Source organism: Brassica napus, chromosome C4 (assembly GCF_020379485.1).
Source record: "Brassica napus cultivar Da-Ae chromosome C4, Da-Ae, whole genome shotgun sequence".
Taxonomy (NCBI): domain Eukaryota; kingdom Viridiplantae; phylum Streptophyta; class Magnoliopsida; order Brassicales; family Brassicaceae; genus Brassica; species Brassica napus.
The window spans coordinates 9,907,808-9,931,326 of NC_063447.1; the positions used below are offsets into that span (position 1 = coordinate 9,907,808).

The 23,519-nt window shown below is 35.3% G+C and overlaps 1 pseudogene; it reads right to left on the reverse strand.

Moving 5' to 3' along the window:
* Positions 1–982: 982 nt before the first annotated feature.
* On the reverse strand, positions 983–13,733 carry LOC106442892 (annotated as a pseudogene).
* Between the last annotated feature and the right edge of the window lie 9,786 nt (positions 13,734–23,519).

Below are 23,519 nucleotides of genomic sequence, written 5' to 3' on the forward strand. Positions count from 1 at the left end.
TGATATTGAACCAACTAATCTAACCAAACCACTAAACCAGTATACATAAACCAATAGGCCTCTCAAGATGAACTTCCAAAGATATTGCGAGGACTCATCTTGGCCGATAAAATTGTTGAGGGAACAAAGGTTTGGTCATAATATCAGCCACTTGATCTCAATTTTACAAATCCTAAAACCTATATTTACCTCAATTGTATTTCTTTCTCTGAGTATTCTTGGTCTTTTTCGTTCTTGGTTCAAGTTTGTTCACAACAAATACTGACAAAAACAGATCCAACATAGTGGCTGGGTCGTAAACCCTAGAGTCTACAACGTGTTACTCTCTCCATATCTCTCTGCTAACATAGTGGCTGGGTCGTAAACCCAACTGTATGATAAGGAAATCTCAGCTCGGGATGATGTAACAAATTGGAAGTTGAATGAAAATAAGAAGTGTTCAATTGTTCTGTAGACATCGTGATCGTCGAGACTGAATAAAAGAATTAATTTAACATTCAAACTGTTTAGTTAATATGCTGCTCTTGCGAGATCTACGGGTATTAGCCTTGAGCTCCTGACTCTCTGGACACGTTTACCAGACAAGGTGAGTTGTATAATTGTCAGGCCTGACTATTGTACTATATTATATAACCAGCATTACGACAGGCAGACACATAATTAACTAGATAATTAATTCGCACGTAAAATAGTACAGCTTATTGGAAATTAAAATGTATGCAGAACTGAAAATATTTAGTGAACCACAAATTAGTTTAACCTTATATTTTAATTGAATAACAATCTCTTAGTTTATCAAATGGCTGTTGATGTAATTTGTAAGGTTATTATATATGATCATTCTTCTGATTATATTACTCACCTTTTGATTGCTTTCAAACAATCCATAACACACATTTTAAAAACGATATTTGAAATGTAAGGGAAAATGCCAAAAAATAGAGTCACAATCCAGAGTCCAGACCCTAGCTTCAAGAATTAATCACTTCAAGATCCTCTTGGCAACAAGCGTTGCATAAAACTTCTTTGTGCGGAGGAACAACCGAAAAGAAATAAGAGATCCAGCACTGACATGACCGCCATTATCACAAATGAATTCCTAAAACAATGACTCCCATAACAAGAATGATCCTCAGAAGCTACCTTGTCGTACCCGGACTCGATAGTCCAGTGGTATCTGCCCATTGGGGAGGTCAGCTGTTCGATTCGCAGGGCGGGGAGGCGTGCCCAGGGCCCCTGTGGGTACAGGCAAAGGCTGGCGCCGGGCCTAGGTGGGGGGCCGCAAGGTCAACACCTGGTAAATCAAAAAAAAAAAAAAAAAAAAAAAAAAAAAAAAAAAAAAAAAAAAAAAGCTACCTTGTCGTAAAAATAGCCTATTACCTTCACTGAGAAAATATAAGAACCAACACTACAAGAAAACACCGGTATTCTGACGGACATTCCGACGGAAAATGAAATCCTCGGAATATCCCGAGGAATTTCCGAGGAAATTCCGAGGAAACACAAAATTGGGTTTCCTCAGAATTTCCTCGGAATATACCGACGGAATTCCGAGGAAATATCAATCCGTCGGAATATTCTGAGGAAATTCCAAGGAAAAATGTGTTCCTCGGAAAAAACCGATGAATTCCGAGGAAATATTATAGCCGTTGGAGAGTCGTTGGGGGATTTTACAAAATTCCGAGGAAATTCCGACGAACTAGCCTTTTCCGTCGGAATTCCGTCGGAATTTCCTCGGTCTGTCGGCAGGATTTAAACTATAAATACAAGCACTCCTCTTCCTCTTCATTCACTCCATATCTTCATCCTCCCTCTTACTCTATTTACACACGAATTTGATTCATAAAAAATATGTCTTCTTCAAATTATTTTCGTTCTTGGATCGATCGACCTCATTTGGATCCGAACACGAGATTGCTTACGGAAGAATACCAACGAGGTATAACCGAATTCATGGGGTTAGTTCACCGACAACCGGAAGCAAAAACATGTATGTTAAGATGTCCTTGCTTTAATTGTAAAAATAGAAAGGTTATTAAAGAGTGGGATATTTGGACTCATCTATATTTGAGTGGGTTTATACGAAGTTACAAAATTTGGTATCATCATGGGGAAACTGATTATGAACATGGTAGTACTAGCGAACCTCAGCCAGCGGTTAGATTAGAAGAACCAATTAGAACGGATGTAGATTATGGTGTAGGTACTGAGCAGATGGTAAATGATCATTTTAGAGGGGAAGATTTACCCAATGCAGAAGCTAGGAGATTTTATGATATGTTGGATGCTGGAAAGCAACCATTGTACGAAGGTTGCAGAGATGGTCATTCAGCTTTATCATCTGCTACAAGATTGATGGGCATTAAAACAGATTATAATTTGGCTGAAGACTGTGTGGATGCGATTGCTGATTTTGTAAAAGGTATTCTACCCGAGGATAATGTAGCTCATGGTTCATACTACGAGGTTCAGAAACTCGTAGCTGGTCTTGGTTTATCGTATCAGGTAATAGATGTATGCAGCGACAACTGCATGATTTATTGGAGGGCGGATGAACAGCGGGTTACATGCAAATTTTGTGGAAAGCCTCGTTATAAAGATACGAGTGGAAGAGTTCCAGTGCCATATAAAAGGATGTGGTATTTACCTTTGACGGAAAGGTTGCAGAGGTTGTATTTTTCTGAACGCACAGCCCCAACCAATGAGATGGCATGCGGAGCACTCAACAGATGGTGAGATCAGACATCCTTCAGATGCAAAAGCGTGGAAGCATTTCCAATCAAAGTATCCCAACTTTGCGTATGAGAGAAGAAATGTCTACCTTGGATTATATACTGATGGTTTCAGTCCGTTTGGCAAGAGTGCAAGATAGTATTCTCTATGGCCCGTCATTCTTACACCATACAACCTACCCCCAAACTTGTGCCTGCGACGAGAGTTTTTGTTTCTCTCAATTCTCGTTCCCGGACCAGAGCATCCTAAGAGATCACTTGATGTGTTTCTTCAGCCACTAATATATGAGTTGCAACAACTATGGGCTCAAGGTGCTGAAACATACGATGTTTCGTGTAAAGAAAACTTTCAAATGCGGGCAGTACTAATGTGGACAATAAGTGATTTTCCAGCATATGGTATGTTGTCTGGATGGACAACGCATGGAAGGCTATCATGTCCATATTGTCAAGATAACACTGATGCTTTCCAACTAAAACACGGAAGGAAAACGTGTTGGTTTGACTGTCACAGGAGATTCCTACCACCTGATCATCCATATCGTAGGAGTAGGAATTTGTTTACGAAGAACAAGAGGGTGTTTGACAGTCCACCTCCGGAAATTTGTGGGAAAGATTTGAAGATACAACTAAGAGATTTTGGTGCAGAAAGGACGCCAGACGTCGGTGGACATGAGCGTTTTCCGGTAGATGCTGTTGGAGAACTACATAACTGGCACAAAAAAAAATATTTTCTGGGATCTGCCATACTGGGAGGATCATCTGCTAAGGCATAATTTAGATGTCATGCATATTGAGAAGAACTTTTTTGACAATCTCATGAACACGATCCTTAATGTTCAAGGTAAAACAAAGGATAATTTGAAGTCAAGACTGGATTTAGTCGATATATGTGCTCGTTCAGAACTTCATGTTGATGAGAATGGTAGGGCTCCTTTTCCCATATACCGACTTGATGCAGAGGGAAAAGATGCGTTCTTTGATTGGATTTCAAACGATGTGGATTTCCAGACGGTTACGCATCAAATTTGCGTAATTGTATCGACAGAAAGGAAGGAAAGTTTACTTGCTTGAAAAGCCACGATTGCCATGTAATGATGCAGCGCCTCCTTCCATTCGCCTTCAAGGAACTATTAGCACGAAATGTTCATGAAGCAATTGCAGGGATAAGTGGTTTCTTCCGCGATTTATTTACGAGATCAGTGACTCTTGAAGGTATTGAAAATTTGAAGACTAACATAGCCGTGATTCAGTGCAACCTTGAGAAGATATTTCCTCCCTCATTTTTTGATGTTATGGAGCATCTCGTTATTCACCTGGCAAGAGAATTGGAACTTGGTGGTCCTGTACAGTATAGATGGATGTATCTGTATGAGCGGTATATGTTTCATTTGAAGAAGATGGTGAAAAATTTAAGTAGGGTGGAAGGTTCTATAGTCGCACAGATGATCAATGAAGAAACTTCAAACTTTGCCGAGTACTACTTTCCAGCAGAAGTTCAGACAAAAAACAGAAGACCTGCTCGGCATGATGATAGAGGCGAACGGGCAACATATCATGTTACGGTTCCAGACATTTTCACAGACGTTGGACGACTTAGCGGAAAACCAAAGGACCGTCGACTTACTGAGCAGGAGCGCAGTCATTTGCAAACATATTTGCTCACCAACTGCGAAGACGTTCTTCAATATGAGAGGTAAATAAATGAGCTTACAAATTTTTATTTTAACAAGTTGAAATTTAAATCTTAATTAATTACATTATTGTCATCATATACAGGATTTTCATGGCAGAAAAGCGGTTCGAGTATAGATACGCCACAGAGGACGAACTAGAAGAAATGAAGCAGAGAGAATTTACTGGATGGATGTTTACTTATGTGAGTGCTTTAAACAAATTAAAATATATTTTATCACATATTTATACTAATTCATATTTATTGATATAACATATATATATGTGCTATTAATAGGTGTCTGCTTGTTTGGCCAGAGGTGAAACATTTGACGATTGGATACGTGAGATGGTCGTTGGACCAAACTTTGTTGTGAAGTCATATCCGAGATTTTGTACTCGAGGATATGCATTCACAACTCAGAAGAGGAGACGTTCGAGTACGACTTATGATGCTGGCGTTTGTTCTGATCAGGAGATGATGTATACTACGGACACATACATGAGATTTTGGAAATCAAGTATTTGGGCATGGTTGGATTGCGCTGTACTGTGTTCTATTGTGATTGGCACGACAACACTCCAGATCAAGGTGTGAGAACATATGCATTTGGTGTTACATCAGTAAATTCGAGGCGAAAGCTGCAATATTATGATCCTTTCATTCTTGCTTCTCAAGCCGATCAGGTAATTAAATGTTAATTATTCAGAATGATTCATCATCATGTGTATTAATTTATAATTTTTCTAAATGTTACAGGTTTGTTATATCAAGTACCCCCGGGTAAGGAACAGAGATGATCCATGGGTTACTGTTACAAGACTCAACCCGAGAGGCCGAGTTCAGGGAAGTTCTGAGCTGGAAGACCCACTACAACCAAGCACATCTGGTAACTTAAGTGCAGCAGAAGATTTAGCTGGAGTTGGCCTTGTAGTCGATTTAACCGACTTTGGAGAGGAAGCCGTCGTTCACGTAGAGGATGAACCAGTGATTGGAGAGTTTCACCAAGATCCAGATTCAGATTCATCTGGTGATGATGACTCGGAAACAGACTACCACTGATTTTTTTTTTTTTTTTTTAAGAAATACCGAGGAAATTCCGAGGAAATTCCGAGGAACACTTGATATAACCTCTTTCCTCGGATATTAGTTATTTGGTTTATCTAGCAAGGCAAAGCTGAATACGAGTTAAAAACTACTCAAAACACAACCAAATAAAACGAAGAAACCATGTAAAAGAAATACGAACTCATAATTAAGAAAAAAAAAAAAAAAAAAACTAAGTTCAAAATTAACGGAAAATAAGACCATAAAACGTTAGAATAGAAAAGAAAATAAAATAGCGCAGTCGGAAATCAAATGGCAATACTGGCCGGTGATAGCTCCTACTCCTCGTCTCCTGCTCCAGATGTTCCTGCATCTTTGGGTCTCTTGGTCCTCTTTCTTACCCTGTGTGTACCACTCGAACCCGAACCAGAGCTGGATGGAGAGTTGTCCAGATGAACTACATCATCCTTTTGGCAACGACACGGCCTGATACGTGAAATGGCAGCCCAGATCTTGTGTAGCATGTTGTTGTTTGTCTTTATGCTCTGATCTCTCCAATGTTGTTGCTGGCGCGAAGCGGCGTTCGGTGGAAGCTCTTGCAGCTTGTACTGGCTGGAATCTGATGGGAGTAGCTGATGGGGTTGTGAATCATCTGGAATGGCTTGTGCAGCCTCATCTTCTCCTTCTTCATCAACCACGGCCTTGCCTTTGGTCTGATATTTTGGCGTGAAGAAGGATGGCTTGTCTACTAGTGCGGTAGCAGGGGGTAGGAACTCAACTGCAGCCTCTGAAAGTAGAGCAGTCAGGCCGATCTGAGGCAGGTGGCAGTAGAGTGTTTTCTTCGCTCGGTCCTGGAATACGTAGACGTAAGGACCATCCCGATCGATCCTTGAGTGGGGACCAGCTATGAACTCCTTACTTACTAGAGAAATGACATCCAGGTAGTTCCAAGCAATGTTGTTCGATCTGTCCAGTGCTACCTGATGGTTCTCGCAGTCTACACCCACATGTGTAAGGATCCGAGTAATCACTGCACCAAATCCACATGCATTGCTCTTGGATTTTGCCTTATGTTTCCCGCACACGCACCGATCGATGCGTTTTTGTACAAATACGGATCGATTGATGTGTTTAAAAAAAGCCTCCCGAGATTTTGTTCGATCCATCGATGGGATAATCTAATCGATCGATCACATTGTTACGCTTTGGTCCATCTTAGTGATCGATAGATGCGTTTTCGGATATATATCCATCGATCGATCCGTTTATAAAAAAACTTACACGATTTTCCGAGGACATTCCGAGGAACGTTTGAGATTCTCGATCGATCGATGGGATAATCCAATCGATCGATCACATTCTTACGCTTTGGTCCATCTTAGTGATCGATCGATGCGTTTTTGGATATATATACATCGATCGATCCGTTTATAAAAAAACGTACGAGATTTTCCAAGGACGTTCCGAGGAACGCTTGCGATTCTAGATCGATCGATGGGATAGTCTAATCGATCGATCACATTGTTACGCTTTGGTCCATCTTAGTGATCGATCGATGCGTTTTTGGATATATATACATCGATCGATCCGTTTATAAAAAAAAAAATTGACGTATTGAAACCCCAAACACTAGTTCCTCGGAATATTGCGACGGAATTCCGAGGAAGAAGAGGGTTTCCTCGGAATTCCCTCGGAATAATCCGAGGAAATTCCGAGGAAATAGGGTTTTTAAACCAAAAACAGCGTTTTGCGGTTTGAATAACATCTATATAACCCTTATTAAGTGTCTTACATTCATTATGAAGTCAAAAATTTGTTCCTTACCGTATATTTAACACTTTTCCGATTGTATGAACGAAATCCCACAACATAAGAGAAACACTTATACCTTTTAATGAACGGTAAAGGGAATACTTTCAATTAGTTTTGAAATTTGTTATTTCATGGTTTATGCTCATCTATACAAAGAATCCTCAATGGTATGCATTACAATTGTATAAGAAATGAAATACGGCAAAAAAAATTGATGTTTTGAAACCCCAAACACTAGTTCCTCGGTATTTCCTCAGAATATTCCGAGGAAATTCCGACGGATATTTTACTATCCGTCGGAATTTCCTCGGAATATTTTCATTTTACCGGGCAATAATTTCGCGAAAATTGAAATTAGAATTCCGACGGAATTACGACGGATAATGTCCGTCGGACCCTAGGTTTTATAACCACGAGCCCCTTCTTCTTCCCCATTTCTCTCTTCTTCCTCTGCGCGACTCCTCTCTTCTCTCCGGCGATTTCCCCCTGAAATCCGACGATATCTCCGGCGATCTCCCCCTTCTCTTACACAAATCATGTAAGGACCCTACCCCACTCTCTTAGGTTCTATTTGTTAGGTTTTTGTGTAGTTTTGATAGATTTTTGTTAGGGTGATTGGTTAGGATTGTGATTTGGTTGTATAATAGGTTTAGAATTGTGATTTGGTTGAATAATTTGTTTTGTTGAATTGATTTAGAATTTTTTTATAATTTTTTTATTTTTTTTGTATTTATAAAATCGATTTTTGTATATAAAATCGATTTTTGTATTTTACAAAACGATTTTTCTATATAAATTCGATTTTTTGGATTTTACAAAATCTTTTTTGAATATAAATTCGATTTTTTGGATTTTACAAAATATTTTAAATATCTATAAAAGTTTTTTTGTGATTAAAAACTATTATTTGGGATTTAAAAATATTTTTAATATATATATATTATTTGAACTATTTTTTGTAATTATTAAACTATTTTTTATTTATTAAAACTATTTTTTGTAACTATTTTTATATATTTATTAAATATTTTTAATATATATAAATCTTTTTTTGTGATTAAATTATTTGGGATTTTTTTTTTTTAAATTAATTTATATATTTCTGTATTTATTAAATATATTTTTTTAATTTACAGGTCTCATGATGATCAGACCCGGTCTCGACAGCGTCGTGGTCGTGGTGGTACGGGGAGCCAGTCTCGGGATTCCAGCCATTTTCAGGATTCCCCTTCGCCCCACAGCTCCAACCATACATCTCCCTCTGCTGCACCCGCTCCTGCTCCTCTCGCTCCCGCTGCTGCATCCGCTCCTGTTCCTCCGGGTCCTCCGGGAGTGATGAGTGTTGCGGAGTTGGTTCAACAGCCCGGTCGTGACCATCTTCCGTATCTCACTCCGTATCCACATGGACGGGGTCAAACATGGTAATTAAACATTTTTTTTTTTAATTTGGATTCATTATTAACCGTTTGTTCTTTTTATTAGGTTCAACCGATCCGGGAACGGGATCAGCGCATGGATCAACCGTATGATGTACTCGGCCCTCGACAGGGGACATCCGACTTTCACTCACTTTCCTACCGACAAGCAGAATCTGTGGTTTCGTCAGTTTGCGGTAAGTATTCTAATTTTTTACTTATATTTTTAGTCTTTAATATAAATTTTCTACTAATTGTGTTTTTTTTTCAGCAAGAATTCAACTGGAATTCCGATGAGACGCTCTTTATCTATCACCACTTCGTCCATAAAGTTATGGACAACTATGGGAAGCAGATCCACGAGTGGAAGAAGAAGTGGGAAATCAATAAGGTTCGATTTAATTTATTAAAAAAAATTTAATTTATTAAACTATTTTTTAATTTATTAAACTATTTTCTTTTTTTTTTATTAAAAGGTCCCAAAATCGATGAACGACACGGTTTGGAAGGAGTTGTGTGCGCATTGGGATAAGGAAGAGACGAAAGAAACTTCTTCCACCAACTCCACCAACCGCATGAGCGACCGTAAAGGGAAGGGCATCTACAAGCATAACTTGGGTGCTCAATCTATTGCCACTCAGGGAGATCGCATGGTAAGTTCAACCGCTTTTTCTTCAATTATTTGAGTTTCAGAATTTTAATTTATTGTGCATTTCTTCTAATTTCTAATGTTTCTTTAATTTATGTTTTTTTTCAAGGCGGAAGAAAATGATGGCGAGCCGGTTGATGATCTCGCCCTAATGAGGAGGGCGTATACCAACAAGAAGACCGGCCAGATTGATGACGGTCTTGTGAGGGACGTGGTCGACCTGGTCCAAACTCAGGTGGTAGACGGAGTGTCTCAGCTTCAAACCGAGGATGACGCTTCGACGGCTTCGACCAACTTGTCCCGGTTTCGAATCAACGAAATCGTTGAATCCGTAAGTTCTTTTTTTTTAAAGTTCAATTCATTTATTTCTTGGTTTAAATTTGTAAATTTGGTTATTTTCTATTCAGTCGGTTCCAAAGAAGAAGGGACGTTTGGTCGGTTTGGGTCGTCGCACCCGGTCGGTTCCTCCTTCTTCTGCACCTCCGCCCTTTGTTGATCCAGAAGTACTTACGGCTCAGTTGAAGGACAAGGATGATCGCATATCTTTGTTGGAGACCCAGATGGAGGCTCAACAGGCGGGCTATGAGGCACAGAGGAGGCTGAACCAGCAAATGATGGAGATGATGCAGAGGACGTACCCGAACGAGGTGTTCCCGGACGTGCCAGACCTGTAGTTTTTTTTTTTTCCAAAAACTCGGAATGTTTTATTTTTATTTGTGAAACTTTGAATATTAATTAATATGATTTCAATTTTAATTTTAATTTTATATTTTCGAATTTAAATTTCAAAAATTTTATTTTATAAAAAAATTAATATTTTTAACATTCCGAGGAAATTAATTATATTTTTTACTCGATCTATCGATGCGTTTTTGGACATAAATCCATCGATCGATCTGTTTATAAAAAAACGTTCGGAATATACCGAGGGACACCTTTCCTCGGAATATACCGAGGGACATGTTCCTCGGAATATTTCGAGGAACATTTCCCTTGGTATATTCCGATCGATCGATGTATATATGTCCAAAAACGCATCGATCGATGAACTTCCGAGGAAATATCCCGACGAAGTTTTCCCTCGGTATATTCCGAGGAGATTTCCGACAAACTAGTGATCCTCGGAATTTCTTCGGAAATTTGTTTCCTCGGAATTCCGTCGGAAAATTCCGAGGGATTTCCGAGAAAAGAAGAAATTCCGAGGAATTATTTCCGATGACTTGTTTCGTCGGTATGTCGTCGGAATAACTATATTCCGACGAAATCCCGACGATTTTTTCCCTCAGTATCTTTGCTGTTTTCTTGTAGTGCAACGGGACTAGCTATCCCAATTGTATAGAATATAGTTCCCATATGAAGAATCCCAAATATTTTAGACGTTATAGTCGGCATGAGTGCCCATTGTGAGCCATACGCTAACCCAACCAACAAGGAACCGATATATATAGGCTTCCTAGAAAACCAGAGGCCATAACAATGTGACCTAAAGCCATTATGACAAGACTTATGGTTATGAAAGCCGGTCTTGGCCAGCCATGACTATGTAAATATGCGTCTGAGATGTAACCTGCCCCAAACCGGCCTAGGAAGCTCCATATGCTCCAAAGAGACACCAAAGAATTGAGCTGAACTGTAGAGTAGCGAAGTGACTGTCTGATATTGTTTATCGTGGCGAGCCCTGATCCCATTCCACATATCATCGCCATGAATAGAAGCCAGAAGTTTATTGTACATATTGCTTCCGGGACGTTCATGTCATTGGTCGTGACAACATCAACATTTGTCCGTTAATTGAAATGTATTAGGACAATCACTAACAAAAAAACTAACATATCATTTGCCACTACATCAGAACCAAAACTAACCCTTACCATTCGAAGTGTTGGGCTTAGGAGTGTCAAGCAAGGTAGATCTCTCGGTAACTGGAAAATCCAAAGACAGAGTCTCTCTTTCTCTTCATTATGCGCTCTAACTGCGACCAAGAGAGGAAAACCGAGCAAGAGAACTAAAAGAGTGAAAGAGCATATCTTCATGGACCTTGGCATTCCGATAACATTTTCAACCAATATGACGATCATAAGATAGGAGACAACGATCAAGGAGATGGAGGAGAGACCGTTCAAGTATTTCTTGTGGCCAGCGACGACTGTGTCGTACGCCCTTACGAAGGGCATCATTGTCAAGATGAAAATTGATGGTACTAAGGCCAAGAGAAAAGGTAATTCGCTGGGTCACCTTCACAGAAAATGTGGTACATTTGAACAAGAATTGCTCCGCTTAGCCCAAGATAACCCTAAAATGTACAAGTCTCCCTTGGTGACACCTTTGCCAAGCAACTTACTAGTTTCAATATCCAAAGTAGACATTATTAGGAGTGAAAGTAACACTGCAATTCAAGTCATTAGTAACTCTTTTAACTGATAAAAAGTTTGAAGTGAAGGTAGGCATATAAAAAGCTTTAAAATCTTTGTTAAACAACCTAAGATCACCTACTCCTTTACTTGATACTCTTTCACCATTAGTTATTGTAACATTTCCTAAGGCAGGGACAATGTTTTAATTAATTTTAAATCACTGATCATGTGGTGACTAACTCCTGAATCTATAACGAAAGGTTTTGCCAAATTAAATTTAGTTATAGCATTCAAGGAAGTTCCACAAGCAATAACATGTAAAGAGGTACCAACTAAGTTACCAGAGTTATCCTTAAGGAGCTTGATGAGAGCCTCAATATCAGATCTCCTGATGGTCTCATCTTGAGTGTTCGTTAAGGCTGAGCCACTGCTGGAAGCTCCCCCTTTGTTCTCACAAGCTTTATTGGTCTGGCGCATGCTGCCTTGTATAGATGGCTCACCAATATCACCAGAGAAGTTTGCTTTGACATCATTGTAACCTGTCCTGAACTTCTGTGGCTTGAGATAGGGATGAAGTATCCAGCACTTGTCCTTTCCATGACCTTTTTCTTGCAATGATCACAAATCCACACCTTTTTGTCTTCAGTTTTGTAAGAGCTTTTGTTTGCTGCTCCATCAGCCTGGTTTGCAAGCACCAGATCTTTCTTTCCTCCTCCAAAGAGACCAACTGAGCCTTACTCCTTGTAAATCTCAGAGCATCCCTCATCTAGAGAAGGTAGCTCCTTATTCCTTAGGATGTGTTTGATGAGGTTACCATAGCTTGGATGGAGGGTAAGAAGCAAAGCAAAGACCTTGTCTTGCTCTCTCCTTTGATTAAGCACATCAGGATCAATAGTTGCTGGCCTGAGAATCTCAAGCTCAGCCCACAAGGATATGAACTTCCCAAAATGTTTATCAAAATCATTGTCCTCTTGACTAAGAGTATTGATAGCCCTCTTGACATCAAAGACTCTACTGATGTTGGAATTGTTTCCATACACCTTCTGAAGTGTATCCCACAACTCATTGGAAGTTTCACAATAGGAATAACCTTCCTGAAGTGAGCGGTCAAGACTTTGCTGAAGAATGGACAACACCAACTGGTCCTCTTGACATTTCTTCTCGGCGCCAACATCAGCAACAACAACCTCTTTGCCATCTTCTCCTAGGATAGTCTTCTTTTGTGGCTTGCCTTCTTCAACTATTTCTCAAAGCCCTATGCCTCCAAGAGCTGTCTTAGCAAGCCTTGCCCAATGTAGATAGTTAGCTTCTTTAAGAGTAACTGGAATCACCACCATTATTGAGTTTTCTCCTGAATCCATCAAGAATCACAAGAACAGAACTGGAAAAATTCAAGAACAGTTCAAGAACAGAGGAGAGAGACTGGTGTGAATGATAAGAGACTTTAAAGAGAAAAAGAGAAATAAAACCAGAGTAGTTTGCGGAAGAGATTTAGGTTTCAAGAGCTTGTACCTCTAATACCATATAAGTTTATGAGAATTAATGAGAGTTTATGAGAAATGTTTGAGAGATTTTGGTGAAGAACTAAGAGAGTATGTGAGGGAATCCAAGAGAGAAAGACAAGAATATTTGAGGAACATTTTTCCTTAGATAGATTTAGTGTATGCAATAGTTGCATAAATAGATCTAGCAAGGAGAATAAGACAATGAGAATGAATAAACAAATGGAGATGAATAAACTAATGAAGACCATATCTGGGGAAGTCACTTTCAGATAGTGACAACTCCCTTCTCTCTTCCTTCCTTAGCATATCATGTGATTTTGGCTTGTTTCCACACTCCAACAGCTCCATCCAGTTGCCTCCACTTGTTTAAATTCGTCCAAGACTTCAGTCAATATATTTAAATCAGTCTCACTCCTTTCCTTGCTTCAGTTTCCATGTCCATGATTTCTTGTCCATGATTTCCTGTCCAAGATCTCCTGTTCATGATTTCATGTCCATGATCTCCTGCCATGATCTCCTGTCCATGATCAATCAGGTTCTTCATGCCTTTACTCTTGCTTTTTATTGCTTTATTATGTCAACATTCATGTCTTTTACTCTTGCTCTTTATTCTCTTCATGTCTAGAATCCATTCCTGGTGCCACCAAAAACAAACATTACATTAGCATGAGATATCATCATTATGACCAGATGAGAAATGGAATATTCTCACGATAAAGCGCGGAAAAGGTCATTGATCTGTCCTTCGATCTCACTAAGCTCTTCGCTAACAACCGATATTGGATCCATCTCTCTCTCTCTCTCTTATATCACCCAGAGACAACAAGAAAAAAAACACAATGTGCTCTCTTCTTCTTCTTCAGATCCCAAATCGAATCATCTTGCCCTTCGAACAAAACATCCGAGAATCTAGATGTCGGTATTACAGAACCAGTCCCGGCTCTTACTCATGGCAAAATGGGCATTTGCCATGGATCCATGGGTCCAAAAAAAATTTTGTGTTGTTTTAAAGGTCTATTTCAATCTCTTAAATTATCAAAAAGACTCATAATTAAGTAAACCTAATTTATTTATTACAAGACAAAACAATAAAAAAATCTGTACGTTCACCATTCGTTTCGAGATATTTTTTTTATTTGTTTCAGGTAATGTTTTGAAAACCGGACCAGCCGTTGATTCGGCATTGTAACTAGATCAATGGTCGGACCGGTCCAACTTGACTTTACAAGTAAGATAGATTGCAAAGTCTCCCTTCCTTTAATTAAAAACGGGTGAACGATCTATTTCCCCACGAGAACTATCGTATAGCATCAGATCCCCACCAAACTCTGACCTCGTGCTAAAAATCCATGAACTTAAAGTTGTAAATTTATTTCTCTCCAAATTATAAGTTGTAAATTGATTTCTCCCCAAACCGACAGCTCGAAACTTAATTGTCCATAGACCATGGTTTTAATCGGTTAACCGACCAATTAAACCAATGAAAATCTCAAACTAATTTTTTATTTTAAAAAAAAAACTGATTCACACACAAAAAAAAGTGATTCCCATAATTTTTATTAGACAAATAATTTTTTGGCAATTTTAATTCAATTTTTTGATGAATCAGTTTTAAAAGATAATAAAATTAAAAATAAGGTTTTATTGGGTTTATTAGTTTAAAATTGGTGGGTTAATAGTAAACTGATTAAAACCATGGTCTATGGACAATTAAATTCCGAACTATAGATTTGGAGAGAAATCAATTTACAACTTATAATTTGGAGAGAAATAAGTTGAGAACTTTAAATTCATGGAGTTTTAGCACGAGGTCATAGTTTGGTTGGAATCTGATGTTATACGATAGTTCTGGTGGGGAAATAGATCGTTCACCCATTAAAAACCAAATCTAAGCTTTAATCTAAACCAACATAAGCTGTCCGCATTTTCGAAATAATTAAGATACATCCACATCACCAATCATTGAACAATTTTGGAATTGCTCAATAAACAAGTGGATGCAGTTAGATTGTAGTTCACACAAAGCTTCTTTTGGCAATAGATGTGGGAATGCGAGGTTGTATATAAAGATTGTGCACACACACACACAACATAGTTGCAAACTTGCAGTTCATAACAATGCAAGTTTGATTGTCAGATAAGCTTCTCAAGACGATTGTGTCTTTTGAGCTATGACCTGTTTAATTGAAAAGAACATATACTCGACTATGAATTATGTGAACTTACTCAATATTATTAAAAATCCTGAGGGTTGGTCTAACTTCAAAGAAGACTTAGATTATTATCTCAAATGTGATTTTCAACTGTTTCTAGCTTAAATGTTTGATTCCTTACCAAAAGAACGCTAATAAGAGACTATTTAATTATTTTCCATATAATTCATAGCGAGTTGTTAAGTTGATCCAACCTAAAACTAATTTGTGATATGTGAATTGATTCATCGATATCTTATATACCAGTTAACTAGAATAAGACATGCGTGTTGCGCATGGTAAATTTATTTGTATATATTATCGATAATTTTTTTATATATTTAATTATTTTATTTATACATATAAAATAATTTTTATTCTTATTATATAATTTCTTTCCGATGGACGGACCTAGGGGTGTTCAATCCGGCAAAATCGAACCAATTAAAACCGAACCGAGACAAAATAGAGAAAGTGGTTTTGGACTTGGTAATACCAAATATAACGAATGAATGTCATTTTTGAAAACCGCGGTATATGGATATGGTTTGATATATAAACCGATTAAACTGAATAAACCGAATAAAACGATCATTTAAAATATAGTAGTATACTTATATATAAAGTTTATAATATAATTAAGAATATATACATAATTTATTTTATTAATTTTATTTTTATATTGAAATGTTGTTTTTATTAACTTAATATTTTGTTTTAAGTTAAAAGTTATGTTTTATTTTATCAAATTAAATAAAACATAATGTTTACCCTCTTGTTAACAAATATGAGTGTTTAGATTTAGTTATTTATAATATTATGGATTGCCAATTTCTATTATGTAAAAACTATTATAATTATTAACTTAATATGTTTACTAAATATTTTAAATAGTAAAAAACAAAATATCTTCATGTTATATAAAAACTAATATCTAATAATATAAATAAAATCCATAAAATACTTTTTTTAAAACAAATTTATGGTATTTTGGTATTTTGATATAAAACCGAATAAACCAAAAACCGACGGTATATAAACCAGACAAAACCAAAGTAAATATGGTTTTAAAATGGTAGCTATTTTTCATAAACCAAAATATCAAAAAACCAAAAATTTGAACCGAAACCGAACCGATATCCGGACTGAACACCCCTAGATGGACCGGATCATTTTTTATTAAAAATGGTGGAACTAAACTATTATTAATCACTGACACATGATACAAATATACATGAATTTTTATTATATGGTATATATCAGTATATATGAATTTATGTTTTCGATATTATAATGTGACATTGTCTGTTAATGGCATAAGATAGAAGAACGTGTTAAGATATATTTAGTTTTGAAATTAACTAAACCAAACTGAGCACAAATCATAACTGGCCGATTTCAATTCATTGGCTTTGATATTATATATTGGATCTATTCAAATTAGGTGTATTAAAAGGCAAAAAATCAAAAGATAAATAAAATCATTTATTATGATATAGTTAGAGAAATATAAGGGAAGAGCAAAAAAAGGTTAGTCTAATGAACGGTCCAAAAAACTTTCATAAATAGATTTTTTAAGACTCATTTCCTTTCAATAGTATAGACTAAATTTTAACCCGCGCTATGCGCGGATTTATATACATTTATATTCACGTTTTATGTTCTTAAACATCTCATTATTTAAAAGTATTTTATAAATTTTGAGGTAAATTTTTGTTGTTTTTGAGTAAATAAGAGCATTTAGATGAGTTACTTTTAAATTAAGAATTCATGATTCAATGGTATTTAATAAATTTTGCTATTTTGGTTAGATATTATGGTATAATTGTAATATACCCCGTATAATTAAGATATGGTGAAAATGTTTTTTTTTGTTTTGTTCGGATTTAGTTGAAATAACTGATTACTGTGTTTTATATTATTAAAATATGTTCAGTAAATAATTTAGTGTTAAACAGATGTTAGAAATATATATTTTTATTTTGTAATATTGTTTGTGTACGAACAAAAAAACATTATCTTGTCATATTATTATTCGGGAGTTTTTTAAACTTTGGAAAGATATCAAAGAATCATTTCTGGTTTTGTTAACATTATTAGCTTAATGTTAGGAAACTGTTTGTGATAAATATTGTATAACCAAATTATAAGGGATGTTAACTTTATTTAATTTCTAATGAATGGTAAATAGGTACAAAACTTAAATGACAACTTTTTAAGTAGATAAAAAGTAGGACTTTATCTACTAATAATAGCAATCTTAATTAATTCATAAGGTTGCGTCTTTTCATTATAACTTGATTCATACCTATTGGTTGTATCTTTTCGTTTATAACCGTTTACGGTAACTACGGTTGTATCTTTTCGTTATAAAGTTGTATTTTTTCCCTCTTAAGTCTTTTGAACTCTATATAATTGTGTTGTTAAAATTTTTGCACCTTCATATCATCATAATTTCATTCTCACTATTACTCATCTCTTCGCTCTCAACCGGCTATTTTCAAGCGACTGTTAAACAGTTTTTTTTAATTTCCGGCCAACGTGTTAACTCCAATGCTGGTTATTTTCTCTTCTTATTTATTTTCTGTTTTTATTACATTTAGATCTCTGGTTATTACCATTAAACTCAGTGGAAGAAATTTATAATTGAAAAGACGATTCCATAACGGTTGAGTTATCTTTACACGCATCTTCATATTTCTTCATGTGTTGTTTTCAGAGATTAAGAACTACGACTACACGGTTTTCAGAGATTAATGTTAACGATATTAAGAAAGCAACATCATACCTTCTTTTTATTTGTATTTTATTTTCTACAACACAATATTTATATTGATCTACGTGTTACTAAACCTTACATACACAAGTGCCTCTTTTGCGTAACATCAAAATAGAAAGGAATCGTGTGTTCTAATGATTATCTGTGTCTGTGACACTGTAATAAAGGTGATAAAAATAAATGAAAATGGTGTTTTTATTCTCTGTTGTTTTATCTGTTTTGATACAATTCAACTATCGTGTTGTTGGCGTACTATTTATATATGCGTATCCTAAGAAGTATGTAAGTAGTTTTAGTTTTATTTATAAGTTAACTGTTTGGAATGAATAATTATTTTTTAAAGGGACATGTCTTTCCATCATTAAAAAAAAATTATGAATTGATTTCTTATATATATATATATATATATATATATTTTTTTTTTTTTTGGATATATATTTTTCTCTGATCATACTACAAAGAATGTAACACTAATGTTTAGCCTTAATTATGTACCTTATTTCTTAATTATAATTATTTAAGAAATCTCAATGTAATGAATAGTTACGTTATAGAGGGACGTGTCTTTTCTCTAGTAATTATTACTAACTGTTTTATTTTACTATAAATATAACTATCCCTTTGATCAAGTTACAAAAAAAAAACTGGTGCAAAAAATCTGCAACGAGAAGACAATGAATATCAATCCAGGTAATTTTTCCTCGATTTCTTATAGTAACATGCTGTAGATTTTACTGCTTTAAAAAGTAACAAAGTATCCAAATTGATTATTTTTTCATTGTTTGTGTATATATGGTTTTATCAAGTTTATACTTTTACCTTTATATGGAATTGACAATGTAGTTATACTGGTTATCTTTGTATTAAATTTATATATTAAAATTAAATTAACACATTAATACTTCCATTTTGATAAAATCTAAAATTTCATTTTATCATAATTGTAAATTAATTATAAAACCTTTTCTATATTTGTTTTTTTTAATAAACTTTCAAGATTAGCATACGTGCCTCCAACCTACAATTACTATGGGCAATCCCAATTAATTCAACGGTTGCTTCTTTTCATCCCGAGGTTCCACGTCTCACTTATGTTTGTTTGTTGTATCTTCTCGTTTATAATCGTTAACGGTAACTACGGTTGTATCTTTTTGTTATAAAGTTGTATCTTTTCCATTTTATGTCTTTTGAACTCTATAAAATTGTGTTGTTCACAAAATTTTTGAACCATCATATCATCATAATTTCACTCTTACTATTTCGCATATCTTTCTCTCAACCGGCTATCTCCAAGCGACTGTTAAACAATTTTCTTTTGATATCTGGCCAGTGGTGACTCCAGCGCTGGTTGTTTTATTTTCTTACTTACTTTCTGTTTTTATTACATTTAGATCTCTGGTTAGTATCATTAAACTCGGTGAAAGAAACTTATAATCAAATGTTAAAATATTATTTTCTGGTACAACCAAAATAATTGATTTTTTCAAGAAGTGGTTGGAGCTAAATATCATGTTAAAATTGTAAGAAAACCTTTTAAAAGATAGAGACGTAATTGTATGCAATATTTGTTATGATAAAAGTATAACTGGAACATTACGATTTATATATATATATATATATATACTTTGCAAATCATATTTTAAACATTAAGATTAACTTGATTATTTATATAGATTGTATTATATTTTTTTATACAAAACGAGTTCCGTGCGATATCGCACGGGTTCCTTACCTAGTTTTAATAGAGTAGATACCACTTAAAAATTTCTCAAGAAAAAAAAAACAATACCACTTAAATCAAATTATAGAAGAACAAAGACGATAATCTAACTTCTTCCGGGCCTTTGACACAAGCTTTCAACCAAACCATAGACAAGCATTTTAATTTATTTTGGTATAATTTGTTTTGTAAAATGTTATCAAGCGGAATATAATCATGATTCATGAATCTTTGTTCAGACTAATAATATAATGGTTTTTGACAACACTAATAATATAGTGATTATAATCTGAATTAAATATATAAAATATAGAAAAATTTGGCCTCATGTCTATAGCAACACGAAAAATAAGATTCTGATCATAGGAGTTCTTAGTGTGCGATATTGTGTATATTTTATGTATAATTCTCAAAATATCCCACCCTCTGCGTGAAAAATTGTGGGGTCCACCATCTATTTAATTTTTCGATAACTTCTGGAAACTTTGTAAATGACCTCAATTTCCTATCAATACATCCGTTTAGATTGAATAACATAGTAATCTATCTCATCAATTTCGAATCCATCCCACTCTGAATTACATGCACTTAAATTGTTTTTTCTTTGTTTTTGTTTTTGCAGATCCAATTTATGAGTTTAAGAAGATACTAGATTTTGATCCGCGCTTAAGAAGCGCAGATATTTTTTGGTGACCGTAAACTCAAATATTAAATGAATTTATGTTTATTATTAGATATCTAAAATATTTAAAGCTGTTTTATTATTATTATTTCAGTCGGGTACAATGTTTTCATTGAGTTTTCATATCCGAATCAGACTTGTGGTCGAACCGTAAGATCTAATAACTCATATATAGTGGAATAGAATATAATAAAATGAATATAGTAAAAGTATCTGAAAATCAAAAAGACCGTTATTAACCCACTGAGAAAAAATATAATTTGTTTTTTGTTTTATAAATTTTTGATATATTAATATATATTTGACTTGTATAAGAATTTTTTTTAACAAATATTGTTAAGTTTATTTATAAATATATTAATTATCAATCTACCAAAATAGTGAAGCAAGTATTTTTTTTCCTTTTTTAATTTTCTATCAAACTATTATCAATTTTTTTTTAAAAAAAAATCAGTTTGTGACAGATATTTTATTATTAGAAATCCATACAATTTAAATAATGTTACATTTATATGTATTTATGTATAAAATGGTCTTCATAATTTGGGATTTTGTAAAAAAGGGTCTAAAGTTAATTTGGTTAATTTTTTTTTCTGTAACAAAAGTTAATTGGATTTATAATTTTCTTTTCTGAATGGGTTGTATCAGTTAAATTACCTTTTTAGGTTAAATGCCCAAAGCCCAATTAATAATATTTATTTTGCTGATAACAAAGTGAGATTAAATAGGGATAACATATAATATATAAGGAAGACCAAAAAATAAAAATAAAAAAAAAGATCCAAACAACCTTTATAAGTAGATTTATCAAGACTGCTTCCCTTTTAATAGAATAGATATAGTCAGATAATTGATTGAATTGGAAAAGATAAACAGTAGTTTTGTGTAATATACTATACCATGATTTCTATTTATAATCATAGTATAATATATTACGATTCTCTTCCTTTTCCTTGGCAAATTGTATCGTTTTAGACACTTTTCTCTAGTAGCTTCAGTGTGTTTTCCTTCAGCACCATCGTGACACATCACCATCATATGTTGGTTTGCATTTGAGAAGCAGATCAATTCTCTCTGTTAGTGTGTTCAATTCTATATTGTTGTAACATATAAAATAGAATGCAAAGTCATGAAAATGTTAAAAATTGCATTGAAATGACTCGTCTGTTTAAAGTTTTCTAAAGATAAAAATTATATTTATTGCAAACAATTTTGTTTAATGAATAATCCATCCCTACTATATAAAAGAGGCTATTTTGGGGGCTTCCAAGGTGTGCCACATGGACAGAAAAATTCATGGCCAACCAATCTGCCATGTCATCTTGGACCGGGCTTCAGCCCAATAAATTGAAAAAATATGTGTGGCCAAGCCTCTTAAATATTCATGTCCAAAGTATTCATGTCCAATTATCTAAAAAAGAGACAGATCATCTCCCCGGTAACCATAAGCGAAACACAATCAGCCTCCCCTGTAGCCCTAAGCGATGTCTCGATGCCGAAATCGATTCACTTCCTCTCCCCCATCGCCTCCTGCATAACGCCTCCATTCAAGATGGAACTTCAATCGTCTGCCATAAATCCTTTAATCAAGATGACTATTGACCCTCCACATCTCTCCTACGGCTTGGTGATATCTATCTCTTTGTGTTCTCTTCTTCTCAGACTATTTATACACTCTTCCACATCACTCTTTCCTCAGATCGAAAAATCCATACCTTCATCATGGCCAAACAAACCGCAATCCTCACCGGCGAAGCTTCTTCCCCTCTCCTCTTCCGACATGTTTCACCAGGACCAGGAGATTCCACCATGCAGTTTAGGCTTATTCATCACTGGGAAGCTCGCAAGAATGTCAAAGGAGGACCTGGCATCCTTCTTGGGATTGAGATGCTTATGATCGACGAAGAAGTATATTAGCGTAGCTTTGAAAAAAACACTTACTTTATTTGTTTGAGCGGATTAGAGTGTTGTGATAGAGATTGGATTAAAAATCTTAACTTTGAAAAAACCCTTGCTTTATTTGTTAGAGATTGGATTAAAAAGCTTAACTTTGAAAAATCCCTTGCTTTATTTGGTTGTGCGGATTCTGTGATAGAGATTGGATTAAGACGAGAATTGAAAAGTTTGTTTTATTGCCTTATAAAAAACACTTGATATATTTGTTTGAGCGGTTAGAGTGATGTGATAGAGATTGGATTAAAAAGAGTAAGATTGAAAAAAAAAAACCATTTGTTTGTTTTATAAATTTAAACCAGTATAGCTTATTAATACATTGTTTCTAACCGTTTGACTGTGTGTTGTAGATGTTGTTGGCCACCTTAAGCTGGTTGATGGCCATCCTCTCCATGAGTGTCCGGTTTTGTGCACCAATGATGACTCAACTTCTCGGAGAATTACCGTTCATTTACAACTTAAAGAGTAAGCCGTTGTAGTTATATATCGTTTACTAATATATGATCTCTTAAGCATAAGTTCCTCATTTAAACATCCATTCTTTTTTAAATTGCAGTGGTCCAGTAATGAACGTCTACTTATTGGACGAGGCTGCAGAAAATTTCCGCCTTAAGTTTGACGCGTCTGCAGCCACTCCAACGGTTCTATTGGTCACAACGGTGAATCCTAAAAGACTCGCTGGTAATCTCTCACACTCCATATAAGAGCTCCAACTCGGTCACATCTCAGTAACATAAACCTAACACTAGCTGCCTCTGTATTAACAGGAAAATTGTGCTTAAGTTCAATGTCCTCATCCAGAGTTTTTTTGGACGAAGAGGTTGACCCCACCAAGGAGTGCTTGACCTGGTTAGTATTTTAGTTTCTTTCAATTTGACAATGTTGATCATCGCCTGATTAAAATTACTTATTCAAGGTTGACCACAAACCCTTCTGCAACTTCTGCTGTCAACCCTGTTGAGGTGGTTAAAGCTGAGACGCTCACAATAAGTGAGATTGTTGCA